Source organism: Stegostoma tigrinum, chromosome 25 (genome assembly GCF_030684315.1).
Source record: "Stegostoma tigrinum isolate sSteTig4 chromosome 25, sSteTig4.hap1, whole genome shotgun sequence".
Taxonomy (NCBI): Eukaryota; Metazoa; Chordata; class Chondrichthyes; order Orectolobiformes; family Stegostomatidae; genus Stegostoma; species Stegostoma tigrinum.
The window spans coordinates 33,686,446-33,703,249 of NC_081378.1; the positions used below are offsets into that span (position 1 = coordinate 33,686,446).

At 43.8% G+C, this 16,804-nt stretch overlaps 1 long non-coding RNA gene across 1 annotated transcript; it reads left to right on the top strand.

Annotated features, from left to right (window-relative positions):
• Positions 1-15: 15 nt before the first annotated feature.
• On the top strand, positions 16-13,782 carry LOC125463233 (uncharacterized). Its single transcript, XR_007249790.1, has 3 exons — positions 16-210; positions 1,858-2,033; positions 12,672-13,782. It is a non-coding gene; the product is annotated as an uncharacterized LOC125463233 (long non-coding RNA).
• Positions 13,783-16,804: the final 3,022 nt, after the last annotated feature.

Below are 16,804 nucleotides of genomic sequence, written 5' to 3' on the forward strand. Positions count from 1 at the left end.
CGCCGGACGGTCGATGGCGTCACAAAGCTCTGTGTTGTGACGTCTCTGGGATTTCACAGCGAGAAAGGTGTTCGTCTGCTGTGGTGGTGTCTATTTGTGTGCAGATGCCAGTATCCAGAACTTATAATAAAGCAATTATTCAAAATTCTTGCAAGCTTGAAGAAAAGTACTTGGAAAAATTAGAGGAAATGAAGGAAAAGTCAAAAGGAGGTAGCTGGACTGGACCAAAACTCTGCAAGTCACTCGTGAAACCATACCTGCAGTACTACGAACAGGTTTAGCTCGCCTTTTCTGAGGAAAGATTTGCCAGCGTTCGAAGCACTGCAGAGAAGGTTCACTGTGCTGATCCGAGGAGTTGTCTCATGAGGAGAGGTTGAATAGATTAGGACAGTACTCTTTCGAGTTTAGAAGAAGAGGCAATTGTATTGAAACATTCAAGATTCTTAGCAGGCTTGACAGAGTAAATGCAGAAAGGTTGCTTCCTCGAGTGTAAGAGTCTTAAGACCAGAGGGCAGAATCTTCTTGTCAGAGATTGTGCATTGAAGACAGAAATGAGGAAGAATTTCTTCCCCGCAGAGAGTAGTGAATCCACGGCATTCTTTACTGGAGAGGACTATTGAGGTGGGGTCATTAAGTAATTCAAGGCCAAGATAAACAGATTTTTCATCGCTAAGGGATTTAAAGGCAAAGGCAGGAAAGTGGAGTTGAGGCTTATCAGATCAGCCGTGATCTTATAGAATCGTGAAGCAGACTTAATGGACCAAATAGCCTAGTTCTGCTCCTATTTCTTATGGTCTAAGTCTCTGCCGTGTTGTAAGATGGGCAACCTGAAAATTCTTATGCCATGTAGTGACCAATGAAGCTGAAAAATCAAGTAGGAAAATCTAGTAAAGCTAGGAAATACTGGATTGATCCATCTTGTCGACGTTTAGCTTCACCTGTTCAGGCACATTATAATACATGGTTGAGCAGGGGGTTCTTGAATGTGGCCATCTGGCCGAGAGATAAGGACACTATTAATGGACTCAGAGATTAAAAAACAGTTTTAAAAATAGTCATACTTGGAAATAAACATACTGTTCATACTCTGCTGGAACATTGTCCTAAGGTAGACGAAACAAGTCAGACCAGGATGCATCATTCATAGGTTTTACCGTTTCATCTTTCTTGGCCACAAGACATTCCTGACCCATCTTATATACTTTAAAATGGATGTCCAATTTGGCCTGAGTGTTAATTCCCAAGTATTATTGCCTCTTTGCTGCTTTGCCCCCCAGGATGTGCATAATTTGAAAAACTGTAGCCATGTGCCTAGGCATTAATTGAATGTTTTGAATAGACAAAGCTAAATGACGGTGCTAGTAAACAGGAGGAGTTCATCTGTGCTGTTAAAAATTTTTTCAAAGTATTGTCCCAAGTGTAACTTCCATATCAGAAACAAATCAAAATGTGAGGAATATCTCAGCCTCAGATGATAGGTCAATGAAATAAGACACTCGAAGAAGAGTGGGTGTGGAATACTTGCATGTTGAGACTGTTTAGTCTAGGCGGAGTAGTAATGAGTTAAAATACTACATGACTAGGAGCACTGAAGTAGGGAAACTTAAGCATTATGAAACAGTACATATTGCTGTAATTGCAACCTGCCTTTCCCTTGTCTGAGAAGTCACATAGGATAGATAGCAAAAAGCTGGGGCTAGCAGCATCTGTATACTCTTACCTTCACTGCATTGTGCTTTAATTGATGTATGTCTGGTTGCCTAAGTAATGATCTTGCCTTGAAAAACACAGTACACTTGCAGTTTGTTTTAACATGTTTGTACCACTGCATAAATTTTGCTTTTTTGTGCTTTCCAGAGTCTGTGGACCTGACCTTTTGTCAGCATTCATTCTCTGTGATGTCATGAATAAAATCTCTTTGCCTCCAAGTCTGGGCCTTTGGCGTATGATTTAATCTAGCCCTTCAACAGTGAAATCTCAATGTAAGGGACATCAAAGGAAATCCACAAGTACGTTTTGAATTCTTAAGTAATGTAAGTACTTGAAAATTTCCCATGTTGTTTATGTTTTATCAGTTTATGCTTCATCAATTAATTTGTTTTTGATATGGAAGTTTAAAAACTGCATCACCGATAATGCAGATTCCAAGCTCAAATTCTGGAAATATAACTTGAATCCTAAAGCCTCTGACTCAAACTCAAGAACTATCAACTCAGCCAAACTTTATGTTTGATATTAAATGTAACTGAATAGTGGCATCAGCTAAAAAGATGACAGATGTATGATATATATTCTGTAGATTATAAATTGCAGTCAAATGTTATTGTTTCTTCAGTGTGTATAAAATGTACAGTGTCCTGCAGAAATAATTGATAGGACTCGTGTGAATTTTGCATCATACTGACAGTTACAATACCATTGCTTATAGATAGTCCAGAATGGAGGCTAATAACATAGGAAATACCAGGGGGCAAAAAACTTTAATGGGTGTGGTATATAGACCCACCAAACTATAGTGATGATGTTAGGAATGGCATGAACCGGGAAATCAGAAATGCATGCGGTAAAGGAACATCTGTAATTCTGGGTGACTTTAGTCTGCGTTAAGTTTGGGCGAATCAAATTGATCACAATATGTCAAGGAAGAATTCATGGAGTGTATATGGGATGGTTTTTTGGACAAATACATTGAGGAGCCAACTAGTAAACAGGCCATTTAGGGCGTCATACAATGAGAAAGAAATAATTGGCAATGTCGTTGAGTGAAACTTGTTGAGGATCAGCAACCATAATATAATTGAGTTTTTCATCAAGATGGAGAGTGAGATAGTTAATGCTGAGAGTAGGGTGCTGAATCTTAATAGGGGAAACTGCAATGGTATTAGATGTGACTTGGCTGTGTTGAATTGGGAAATGTTACTGAAAGGAACAACAGTAGATATGTAATGGCAAACATTCCAAGAGCAAAGGAATGAATATCATAAATTGTTTTTTCCAGTGTGGTGCATGAGTGCAAAGAGAATAATGGACAAACCATGGCTCATGAGGAAGGCTAGACAGTGTATTAGGTGCAAAAGAGAGGCATACAAATTGTGAAGAAAAATCAATAGACCTGATGTTTGGCACTGGTTTAGAATTCATCAAGTGGACTCAGGGATCCATATAAAAGGAAAAGTAGAGGATGAGAGTTAGTTTGAGGGTAACATAAGAACTGACTTTAAAAGGTATGCACAGAGTAAAAGACTGGTGAAAACTAATGAAGGTCGCTTAAAGTCAAAAATGAGGGAATTTATAAAGGGAAACAAAGAAATGGCTAACAGACTAAATTCAGCCTTTGCTTTCTGTCTTCACAAAGGAGGAAATGAGTAATGTCCCAGAAATTTTGGGGAATAAAGGATTTATTGAGATGCAGGAACTGAAACAAATCTGTCTTACTAGAGAAATGGTGTTGGAGAAATTATTGGGATTGAAGGCTAATAAATCCCCAGTGCCTGATAATCTATATCCCAGATAATTTAAGTAAGTGGTCCTAGACATAGTAGATGCAGTGGTGGTCATCTTCCGAGATTCTTTAACTCTCAAACAATTCCTACAGAAAGGGGGAAAGTTAATGTAACTCACTGTTTAAAAAGGGAGGCAGAAGAAAAATAGTGAACTACAGATCATTGGGTCTGACATTGGTATGGGGAAGTTGCTTGAGTCCTTTATCAAGGATTTTCTAGCAGAGCACTTGGAAAATAATGGTAGAATTAAACACAGTTTGCATGAATTTACAAAAGGGAAGTGATGCTTGTCAAATGTATTAGGATTCTTCGAGGATGTAACGAGTGGATGTGGTTTATGTGAACTGCCAGAGCCTTTTGACAAAGTTCCATGTATGAAATGAATGTATGGAATTAAAGCAAATGGGATTGGGAGTAGTGTACTGAGAAATTGGTTAGCAAACTGGAAACAAAAAGAGTAGGAATAACTGATTCAGAGACAGTAGGAACTGCCAATGCTGGAGAATCTGAGATAACAAGGTTTAGAGCTGGATGAACACAGCAGGCCAAGCACCATCAGAGGAAATTTCTGCAGAAGAGTCCAGACCCGAAATGTCAGCTTTTCTGCTCTTCTGATGCTGCCTGGCCTGCTGTGTTCATCCAGCTCTATACCTTGTTATCTCAATAGGAATAACTGGGTCCTTTTGAATGCAATTGACTCGTGGGGTACCACAGGAATCAGTGCCAGTTATTCACAATATGTGTTCATGACTTAGATGAAGGAACTAAATGTAATATCTGAAAATTCACAAATGACATAAAGCCAGGTAGAAGCGTGAGTTGTGAGAAGGATGCAGAGATGTTACACTCTGATTTGGACAGGCAGAGTGACCAGGCCAATACATAGCAGATGCAGTATGATGTGGATGAATGTGACATTATTCATTCTAGAAAGCAAAAGTAAGAAGAATCATTTGAATGGCTATACATTGTGAGAGGGGAATGTTCAATGAGACCCGGGTACCCTCATGCACCAGTAGGTGTGGGGGTGCAGCAGGCCGTAAAGAAGGCGTAGGGAGAGAATTGTAGGACAGGAATAAGAATGTCTTGCTGCAGTTATACAGAGCATTGGTAAGACCGTACCTAGAATATTGTGTCTAGTCTCCTTATCTGAGGAAAGATACTTCTTTTGGCAAGATGGTGGCAGGGTAAGTCGCTCCATTTGGAGTTCCACTCCGCTCACCAGCTCTCTTTCTTTCTTTGTCCTTCCTTTTTTTTCTCTCTTCTCTCTCTCTCTGTAGTAATTCTATACTCCCCCACTTCTTTTAACTGCCATCCTAAGGAGTCGGGAAGGAAACAGGTTGCAACCAGGAACCATGTGGCAGGAGCCAAACGCGCGGGTTGTGTCCTGCAGTGTCAGCGGATCGAGCGCGGGCTGGAGCGACAGCAGCCGTTCAAGGGTGGACCAGCGAGTGTGGGCCGGTGAGGCAGCCCAGAGCAGGATGCTGGCAGTATCATAGCAAGGGCTGGAAAGCCCGGATCGGGACTCTGGCAGAGGCATGGTGAGGGCCAGAAAGCCCGGAGTGGGGCTCTGACAGAGGCATGGCGAGGGCCGGAAAGCCCGGAGTGGGACTCTGGCAGAGGCATGGAGAGGGCTGGAAAGCCCAGAGCAGGAATCTGGTGGAGGCGTGGTGAGGGCCGGAATACCCGGATTGGGACTCTGGTGGAGACAGGGCGAGGGCCGGAATGCGCGGATCGGGACTCTGGCGGAGGCATGGAGAGGGCCGGAAAGCCCGGAGCAGTAATCTGGCGGAGGCGTGGTGAAGGCTGGAAAGCCCGGATTGGGACTCTGGCGGAGGCATGGCGAGGGCTGGAATGCCCGGATTGGGACTCTGGTGGAGGCATGGGGAGGACCGGAAAGCCCAGAGCGGGACTCTGGCAGAGGCGTGGCGAGGGCCGGAAAGCCCGGAGCAGGAATCTGGCTGAGGCGTGGCGAGGGCTGGAAAGCCCGGACAAGGACTCTGGCGGAGGCATGGCGAGGGCCGGAATGCCCGGATTAGGACTCTGGCGGAGGCATGGCGAGGGCCGGAATGCCCGGAGCAGGGCTATGGTGGAGGCATGGCAAGGGCCGGAAAGCCCGGAGCGGGACTCTGGCGGAGGCATGGCAAGGGCCAGAAAGCCCGGAGCGGGACACTGGCGGAGGCATGGCGAGGGCCGGAAAGCCCGGAGCGGGACTCTGGCAGAGGCATGGCAACGGCCAGAAAGCCCGGAGCGGGACACTAGCTGAGGCAAGGCAAGGGCCGGAAATCCCAGAGCGGGACACTGGCGGAGGCATGGCGAGGGCCGGAAAGCCCGGAGCGGGAATCTGGCGGAGGCATGGCGAGGGCCGGAAAGCCCGGAGCGGGACTCTGGCAGAGGCATGGTGAGGGCTGGAAAGCCTGGATTGGGACTCTGGCCGAGGCATGGCGAGGGCCAGAAAGCCTGGATCGGGACTCTGGCGGAGGCATGGCGAGGGCCAGAAAGCCTGGATCGAGACTCTGGCGGAGGCATGGTGAGGGCCGGAAAGCCCGGAGCGGGGCTCTGGCGGAGGCATGGCGAGGGCCAGAAAGCCCGGAGCGGGCCTCTGGCGGAGGCATGGCGAGGGCCGGAAAGCCTGGAGCGGGGCTCTGGCGGAGGCATGGCGAGGGCCGGGAAGCCCGGATCGGGACTTTGGCGGAGGCATGGCGAGGGCCGGAAAGCCGAGAGGGGACTCTGGCGGAGGCATGGCAAGGGCCGGAAAGCCTGGATCGGGACTCTGGTGGAGGCATGGCAAGGGCCGGAAAGGCCAGAGCGGGGCTCTGGTGGAGGCATGGCGAGGGACGGATAGCCCGGATCGGGACTCTGGCGGAGGCATGGCGAGGGACGGAAAGCCCGGAGCGGGACTCTGGCGGAGGCATGGTGAGGGACGGAAAGCCCGGAGCGGGACTGTGGAAATGAACTCTGTTCAAAGTTTTTTTTTCTTATCTCATTCTAAGTTAATGTCAATCGCACCATTTATCTACGGCAAAGCTACACCCTTTTCACTGTATTTTTGCATTGAATACACGTGACAATAAATGACTCAATATTCTGTCTATAAAGGTCAAGCAGCAAAGGTTTAACAAATATATTCCTAGAATGGCAACACTGACGTATCATGAAAGATTAAGTAGATTAGAATTATATTAATTGAGTTTCGAAAAATGGGGCGATTTCAAAGAAATTTATAAAATTCCATCAGGACTAGACAGGTTAGATGCAGGAATGATGTTCCCAATGTGGGAAGTCCAGAATCAGGGATCATATTTTATAGATAAGGTGTAAACCTTAGGATGGAATTGAGAAGAAACTTCTTTAGCCAGAGAAGACTGTGGTGAGCCTGTGGAATTCACTACCACAGAAAGTGATTGAGGCCAAAACATTACATGTGGTCAAGAAGGAGGTAGATATAGTTCTTGTGGATATAGGTTTCAAGGGATATGTGGGGAGGGCAGGATTCGGGTATTGAGCTCAACGATCAGCCATGATCATGTTGAATGGCAGAGCAGGTTCAAGGAATTGAATGGCCTATTCCTACTCCTGTCTTCTATGAAACATGAATGTCAGTAGTCCTGGGCACTGAAGCATTGCCAAACCACAGCTAGAACTTCAAAGTAAACATCTGATTACCCCTTCTCAATTGTTTCAGGATATGGAAGTTGTTATAGTGACTGAGATTTTCTTTGTTTTACCTGGATTTTAGATGTCTTGCGTTTGGCGGAAAGAAAATGTTTCTCATCTAATCAGAAACTCAAAAACTATTTAAAAGCAGTAGAAATTCCTTGTATTTGACATCAAAACTGATTCTCACAGAGTGTGCCACAACGACCCCATTATAGACATTCCAGAGGTCCAGAAAACTCAGTCAGCCACAGTTAACCCTACAAAGCAAGTTACATCTGAGGCTTCTATCTTTATTCACATACGTAAACGGCCAATTCATCTCGTAGGAGCAGGTTGGCTGCCTGTCCCTCATTCTATCTCAGTAAAATCAAGAGCTTGGCACCTGGGAACCAATTTCCTGATATATTTTGAATTTCTCTGTGTTTAACTACTACTCCCCCTGCTCTGTCCCCAAGTTCGACTTGCTCATGCAAGATTCCTTGATAGGAATCCCTCTGTATCCTATCTGCCCATGCTCTTTCATTGGATACATGGAATGTTGTTTGTTCCAGAATTGCTCAGGCCATCTCCCATATTTACTACATTGATTATTGTGTCATTGCCACATCCTGCTCTTGCCTTTCCTTCATAATTTCTCGATTTCCAGTTCTGAGGGTCAGCTATCTACCAGTGCCTGCTACTACATGCCTGCAATTTCCTTAGATGCCTTGATTATACTCCTCCTACCCCACTTCTTGTAAGGGCTCTATTTCATTTACCCCAGTTTCTCCATTTCCTTGTACCAGTTTGACAATGTCACCTTGCATTGCGTTTTGTCTTTCACTCCATGAAAATTCCTTTCTATCATGTTTGACAGGGCCACCAACTGTACCTATCCCAATTACCACATTTCCATTTTCACCCATTCTCTTCCCTATTCAAATCATTTTCACATTTCCCATATCTTCAATGTCACCAGAATCCATATTGAGAGGATCATCTTCCGCTATATGTTAATAGGCCCAGCAGGTTTTGTCTTCGTCACTTGTCCAGGTTTTCCATGATTCCATCCTCTTTGTTATATTGTTACAATTGGCACCTGGATCCATTATCACCTCTGATAATGGGAACTGCAGATGCTGGATAATCCAAGATAACAAAGTGTGAGGCTGGATGAACACAGCAGGCCAAGCAGCATCTCAGGAGCACAAAAGCTGACGTTTTGGGCCTGGACCCTTCATCAGAGAGGGGGATGGGAGAGGGTTCTGGAATAAATAGGGACGGAGGGGGAGGCGGACTGAAGATGAAGAGAAAAGAAGATAGGTGGAGAGGAGAGTAAAATCTACATTGCAATCTACTCATATATATATCATTACTTTTAGCCCCAGAGTCCTTTGAAACATTGTGCTCATCACAAAGAATTCCAGTGCCTCGTCTTCCAGGATTTAACTTGATTCTCAGCTGACCACAGCATACAACCAATCAAGTTCCATGGACCGACTTCATCAAAACAGCACGTGTTTGCAGAAGCTCCTCAACTCTGCTTATAACAGTCTCGATTGTGTACAGCCTTTTCGTAACAGAAATTACAGCTTTGCATTTACCTATTCTTACCTTATTGTCTGCACAGGCAAGTGTGACTAGTTTAGTTTAGGAAACTTGGTCGGCATGCACAAGTTGGACCACAGGGTCTTTTTCCACGCTGTTTGCCTCTATCTTCTCAGCCTGTCTGTACTGCATTACTGGAATGTCATCCCAGCTCAGGTGGCTGTATGTTCTTTTGTCTGATTTCAGTTTCCGTTGAAATTTTGGTGTCCAGTTTCAGTCTTGGTTTCCATAGGACAAGATAGTTCAGTTCCCCCTTTCAGTTAGAATTTCACTCAAAAAAATATAATTTTGAAACTATAGATTCCATTGTAATAAGCAGCATTTTGCTTTTGAAATATTGGAACAGATTTTCCACTGTCCAGTCATTATGCCCGTGTAGACGGATGTTGTGCCTGACGACTCTGCAGAATCCCCATCAAAGCACATTCCAAAGGAATCGACTGGAAAATTGAATTTTCCACTTGGCAACTCCCCGAGATCTGGAGACCTCCAAAAGTCTCCATTAAAAATCGGAGATGTCAGATGTTTCCAATGGATTTAAGTGAAATTGTTACACAGGACTAGCTAGACTATTAAAGACATTGTTTCCCACCTACTTCCATCATCCTTACCAGGCTCTAAAAACCCCACTCTGCTATGGGAGCTGACAACATTCCAGACCTAGCCCAACTCTCATACACCGCTCCTCTCACCATCAGACATGACCCAACATCTCCACCACCAAACCCGACCATCCATTCTCCTTCCTCTATATACCTAATCTAACACCCTCCCCCAACTACCCAAAAGACTGAACATCTCTAACCTGACATCCATCCTTCCAATTTCCCCAGTACATCCCAACCTATCTGAAATACTTGTCCACCATCCTACCCACCTGGCAATCTACAACATTTCACAGAACATCCTACCCAGCTGGCATCCTATGCCATCTCTGCTGGTACCCTGCACATTTGGCATCCAACTGCCCGGCACCCTATATACCTGTCAATCTGCTTGGCAATCTGCTTTAAATATCAGAATATAGCAGCAAACTGCTATGAAAAGGGGTTTGGTCTGCTTTCCTCTGACATTGTGGCACTGTGTAAGAACAGTCAAATTGGAAGCACAGCTCCCTTCTTCTGAGGGAGAGTTAAATAGAAACTCCTGTCCAAAATGCAGAGCTCCCTTCTTTCTTCATGCAATTGCCACTCCATGGAAAATCAGGGCTGTTAGCTACCTGGTTTTGATCATGCACATTTGTTAAGATTGGATTTAAAACCCATGATGCCCTTTGACGTTGAATTGTACTTCACTTTTTTTCAATTTTTTTAAAGAAAATGTTACAGGTCAGCTGTTGAAACAAGTGTTTGTCGGCTGGATTTGTTTGTTCGGCGAAACAAATGGAATAGTGTCGGGAGAGCAGCTTAGATTAGTTCACAGGTCGGCGCAACATCGAGGGCAGAAGGGCCTGTTCTGCGCAGTTTTGTCCTATGTTCTATATTCTAATAGGTACAAGAGACTTTATCGGAACAAATCATTTCGTTATGACCAAGTAACTTTTTTTTCACAGATGCACTAAATGAAAGGAAATAGTCTAATATGATGTTCAGAACTGAATCGACAATCCATTTTGCACCACTATCCAAGACATACTTCTATCGTTGGAGATTCGTTACCTAAACAATTTAAAAATTATTGAATGAAATAGACACAAAAAGTTTCAAAGCAAATACTATTGTGAAATGAAGAAAGTTACAAATAACAGAGTCAAAAATAAACTAGTCCTGTCACCAAATGCATTTAAATACAAATGTATGACTCAGCACAACACATCCACTTCAATAGCAGGAAGTTTTCTTACCTGGCACTAAAAGATTACAAGAGAGCTCAACAGTCTAATAAGAATTGTCATGCGACAATAATGAAGCCTCTGAGAACTGCAAACATGACATAAGGTGTCATAAAGCTTATGGGTTTATTTATCTTGGGGAAAAAGGGTCATTACCAAGCTTTGACATGTAAGAAAGGTTCCACCTTTGCATATGGAAAAGTACTTTCTAATTTATTTGACAGCCTTCATGATAGCATTTATACAGCAATCCCTACCTTGTTGAACTGCATTATGTTTACTGTTGTGCTTAAGCAAATACAATAAGTAAGTCAGAAAGAATTCACAAAGTTGATCTTTAAAGACACACAATTCAATGGATGACACTTCAATGCAGTAGTGAGGGAGAGTGAGGATGTACCTTACTTTTGCTGAAATAGTAAACTATAGCTAAAAATATAAGTGAGGGAAAGTGAAATAAAAAGGCAATTCACCCTTAATGCTAATACCATGTTTTGTCTTGTTGATTTTTCTTAAGATCAATTGCTATCACTGAAACACTACTACATCAGAACAATTCATAGTGTACTGCCTTGTAAAAACTGAAGAATGTTTAAGAGCCATTCCTGGAGTGGCACAACTAACTTAGGTGCTGGAATGTTCTAAGCGCAAGAAATTGTGGCTCATTCTTGAGGGATACTGAGCACAGGGAAAATAGAATTCTGACTTTCTGATGCATTATTAAGCACTGTATCATGTACAAAGAAATACATCGTAATGTATTGCTTTATTTGATACTATGAGTGTTTGTTATGCTAAACTCATTAATCACCAAAGGACTTGTGACAAAGTACATATGAGAAGGATGGTATTAGCCCCAAGAATGGGCTTGATCCATCAATTTAGCTTCATGCAGTTCCAGTGCACTTTTCATGCCAATGACTCCTAATGTGGCCTTTTCAAATGCACTCGTGCATTTAATATCATGGACCATTCCTTTTGTGTCACTCGTCTTTTGTTGTGCCAGGTGGATAGTTGAGAGAGTAAAAACATCAGAAGAGTACAAAATTACACTCCAAGTGACCATTATGCAGCCCATTCTGACTGTGACCATTTGAATTATGTCGCTAGAATTTGTTGGGAAATTTTCTTGGCTGAAATCCTTTTCTGATTTCAATGAATTAATAGTTTCAAGTAAGGGCTTCAATGTGTTATCAAAATGGGCATGTACGACTAGCATTGAAGGGACACTGTGTTAGCATGGGTATGCAAGGAAAGACTTTAAGATATCCAATCTCATCATGAGCTTGGTGTAAAGCAATGACTTCTATCGTTTATGATTTGAAGCTGAAACTTCATGGAATTATCCAACTTAGTTATTTGAGTTATAATGTTGAGTGAATTTGACAGGGACCAACAAGAGATGGGCTCCAGTTTTCATTACAATAGACTGACGTTGGTTTTCCTTAAGGCTTGATCCCTTGTTACAATGCCACTCTGTAGGCCGTTTTAATCATTTACTGGTTTATATTAAGAGAATAGAGGGGTTAGGATTCCCATCCCAAACCTGGAATTTCTCATCTTCAGTGTAGGGTGGTCTGTGGTTCACTCGTGTATTTCCCAGAGTCACTGGGCCATTTAAATGATGACCTGCCTTCACTGAAATTGGATTTTGTCGTTCCTGGTATCTGGAACCCAGAGTGTAGAGGTTAGGTCAGGTAATAGCAGTGCATTTCATTTGCATAACCGGGGTACTGCTTTAGAGAGCTGGATTACCAAAAGAAATATTCTTAGAGCACATTGTGGTAATGAGGTGGGTGGTAGGGGGAGGTATCAGGAAGTCTATGGAGGGTGAGGCAAGGTGCTGTTATTAACTGTGCAGAAGATTGCGGATAAAATGTACATAAATCTTTTGGAACTGTCAAATTTGTCAAAATTCGTCAGGAAGTGTCAACCACTGTCAACAAAAGTCAAGACCTGTTAAGAATTGTCTCAAAGTAAAAACAAATGTCAAGCTGTCAAAAAGTGCCAAACTGATTTTTTTTTTGAATGAGAGTTCTTTTTCCAATAATTTTCATCTCACTTCTTTTCTGTTTGTTTCTCTCTTCCAGCTTCTCTCCTAACATCCGGACACTCCTGCAAAAGAAGAATCACTCTGAGAATGTGAGAAAAAACTGCTGACCTCACAAAAAAGCTGTCAGGAAATTTGGAAAGTCTGCTGAAGAGTTTCACGAATATAGCTGGGATCCTTGGGCACATTTCATCTCACTATGGAGGGATTATTGAGTGAAAAAAATGCATTGAAGAGGCCTATTTTCCAATGGGCTCTCCTTCAGTTCATTGAACGCAATGACACCCAGCCAAAAGGGAATCGAACTGTGGACAAAAAAATGCTGGAGATCACAGTGGGTCAGGCAGCATCCATGAAGAGAAAGCAAGCTGAACATTGAGTCCATAGGATTCTTCATCAGAGCAAGTTATTTTAAAAACTGGAATAAGTAACTGAACTGACATTTGCCCTTTCAGTTTCTCCATTTCCTCGTACCAGTTTGACAATGTCACCTTGCATTGCGTTTTGTCTTTCACTCCATGAAAATTCCTTTCTATCATGTTTGACAGGGCCACCAACTGTACCTATCCCAATTACCACATTTCCATTTTCACCCATTCTCTTCCCTATTCAAATCATTTTCACATTTCCCATATCTTCAATGTCACCAGAATCCATATTGAGAGGATCATCTTCCGCTATATGTTAATAGGTCCAGCAGGTTTTGTCTTCGTCACTTGTCCAGGTTTTCCCAACATGTTAGCTCGGCCAAATTGTCTCCAAACTGTCTCCAATAGTAACTCAATTAATGCAGCCTGCAACCTGCCCTCACAAGTTTGCATATCCAATAGTTATTGTTTGATTTGATTTGTCTCATGTACCTTAGTACAGTGAAAAGCTTTGTTTGCAAGTAGTACAAGCAGATCATAGCAAACAAGGACATACATATCACAGGGTGATTGGACAGAATAAGGCATACAGGGTACATGGCACAGAAGGTACGTGAAGGAAGATCAACATTAACACGATTTACATTATTGCTAATTAAAGTTAACAAGCCACATGCATTAAGACTTTCCACAGCAGGAGCTGCAAGCTTCTTCTAATTATCACAATGACAAATCACCTAGATGATTACCTTGTTTTGCATTAAAGTAATTATCTTTATCACATTGACGCCTTTGTATGCTATGTTATTTTCAAAGAAGCTCAGGATTTGCATTATCAGACTGTAATTGATATGTCTGACAAGTTGTTCTTCAACCAGGATGAACGGATTATAGAACAATATAACAAAGGAGCTAAGTATGTTTCGTGAGCAGTGGTGTGAAAAACACAGCAAAATCACAGGCTGCAAGATGGTTGTATGGTTCTTATTTTTCAAATGTTTCCTGCATCCCACAGTTTCCTCATTTGATGCCAACTGCTACTGCAGCTCTTCTCCAATGTGAGATTTTTCTGTACAACGCTCTATCTGCCTCAAAGCATTTCTCATGCACTTTGTTGAAATGCAGCCACTGTTATTCTATATAATTGGGGACAGGATCGGGCTTCTGCAGCGATAACTTCTACGACCAAAACAGCAGTGTTCTCTGTCAAGGATTACATTTGACCAGTTATTGGTGAAGTGCCAAACGTCAATGGTAGACATTTAAATGAGGCCATGGAGAAGAGGCTGACGAATGAATTGCAAAGAAGGCACACATTGTAAATTGAGAAAAGACAAGTTGGCATTGTTCATCCAAAAATTACATTCATCACCACTTATTACATTAACTATGAAAACATCAATAGGCATCATCCTTGCATGACTTGTATTTGGGTACTGGTATCCATCTTTGTTTCGCTTTAATGTTTGCAAGTTATTAGGACCACAAACCTTGAGAAGCATCGCTAGGTTTGTTCTAATGTTGAGTCCTTCAGTACCTCTCGACACAATTGATGCCATTTTAGCATAGCCTCACCCTCTTTGATGTGAGGCCATTCCAGTCTTCCAATTTGCAGTCTTGCCCAGTGTTGCACTGCTGCCTGAGATCTGAAGCAGAGACCAACCACCCCAGTCATAAATCACGAAACTGTCAGTGTGGTTGCTGCCACAACTGTCACTGGACAACATCCTCCTGGGATGGTGCCACTGCCGGCAGGATGATCCTGGACGCAACTGAGCTGTCCCTATCATCCCCATGTGGCCTGTCAACCCAACTTCCCACAATCCACCAGGAGTCAGCAGGACTGAGCTCAGCAGCATAATCTCAGCTTTTGAATACCCACAAGACACCGATATGAAAGCTCAGCAGTAGTCCCACTCCAAGGCAACATCTGAAACAGAGGGGCCTGTGCAGCCAAAGGGACCACCCAACAAGATGAGCAGGCACCCTATCACCAGGAAGCAGTCAGGTACAAGTGATAGCCACATTCAGTATCTCACAGGCCAGTAACTGAGTGTCACACAATGCAGACATCTCACAGTCAGCCACCAGGCTCTTTTGTATTTGCATCTAGTACAACAAGTACTGTAAACAAAATGGTACAATTTTGTTTTACTTCTTTAAAATGTGTTTAATTTATCAGTTCTTTTGTTGAATAATGTTGAAATTTGGTCATTTATGGCACAGGTGGTAGTGTTTTTCAACTTGGGGAGTGAAAGTAAACTGTGAAGCCTTCTTGTGGTACTGATAGTGTCCCTACTCCTGGAAGGAGAGGCCTGAGTTCAAGTCCCAACTGCTCCAGAGGTGTGTAAATAACCTCTGTGTTGATTAGAGAAATATGTTAAATTTGAAAATGTAAAGTTATTTTGTTCTCCCGAAGAAACCACGGCAGAACCAAAGTCCAATTTTAACATTGATTCCCTCAAACGTTTCACTTCAACTCTCCTCACTTAGTCACAATTTTCAGCAACGCAACCCCACCTTGAAGTGAGGACAGCGTTATAGCTCAGATAACAAGGTGTACAGCAGAATGAACACAGCAGGCCAGGCAGCACCAGAGGAGCAGGAAAGCTGACATTTCCAGTCTGGACCAAGAAAGTTATTTCAGATTCCAGCAACGGCAGTTCCTACTATCTCAGCGATGTAGCTCACTTTGGGCCTCTAAAAATGGATAGGCTTGTTTATGCCACATGAGGCAAGACAGTTTGGGACAATGTTGGAGATAATGGGAACTGCAGATGCTGGAGAACTCCAAGACAACAAAATGTGAGGCTGGATGAACACAGCAGGCCAAGCAGCATCTCAGGAGCACAAAAGCTGACGTTTCGGGCCTAGACCCTTCATCAGAGAGGGGGATGGGGAGAGGGAGCTGGAATAAATAAGGAGAGAGGGGGAGGCGGACCGAAGATGGAGAGTAAAGAAGATAGGTGGAGAGAGTATAGGTGGGGAGGTAGGGAGGGGATAGGTCAGTCCAGGGAAGACGGACAGGTCAGGGAGGTGGGATGAGGTTAGTAGGTAGCTGGGGGTGCGGCTTGGTGTGGGAGGAAGGGATGGGTGAGAGGAAGAACCGGTTAGGGTGGCAGAGACAGGTTGGACCGGTTCTTCCTCTCACCCATCCCTTCCTCCCACACCAAGCCGCACCCCCAGCTACCTACTAACCTCATCCCACCTCCCTGACCTGTCCGTCTTCCCTGGACTGACCTATCCCCTCCCTACCTCTCCACCTATCTTCTTTACTCTCCATCTTCGGTCCGCCTCCCCCTCTCTCCTTATTTATTCCAGCTCCCTCTCCCCATCCCCCTCTCTGATGAAGGGTCTAGGCCCGAAACGTCAGCTTTTGTGCTCCTGAGATGCTGCTTGGCCTGCTGTGTTCATCCAGCCTCACATTTTGTTGTCCTGGGACAATGTTGGGCCAGCTCTCTCCACATTAAGGCAGTATTAGCTCCACCCCCCAAAACCCCAGTTTGGGATGGTTTTAGCCCCGCCCTATCCCAATGTTGTAACAAAGTGTGGAACTAGATGAACACAGCAGGCCAAGCAGCATCGTAGGACCACTGGCCTGCTGTGTTCATCCAGCACCACACTTTATCTTGGATTCTCCAGCATCTGCAGTTCCCACTATCTCTACCCCCCGGGTTGTGCCAGTCATAACCGCACCCCCAAAATTGGTGTCATCTTAGTCCCGCCCGGCCCCCTGCTTGGGGCAGTCTAGGCCCCGCCCTCATCTCTCGTCCAGTTTGGGATAGTGCCGATGGTGTCGCGCTCC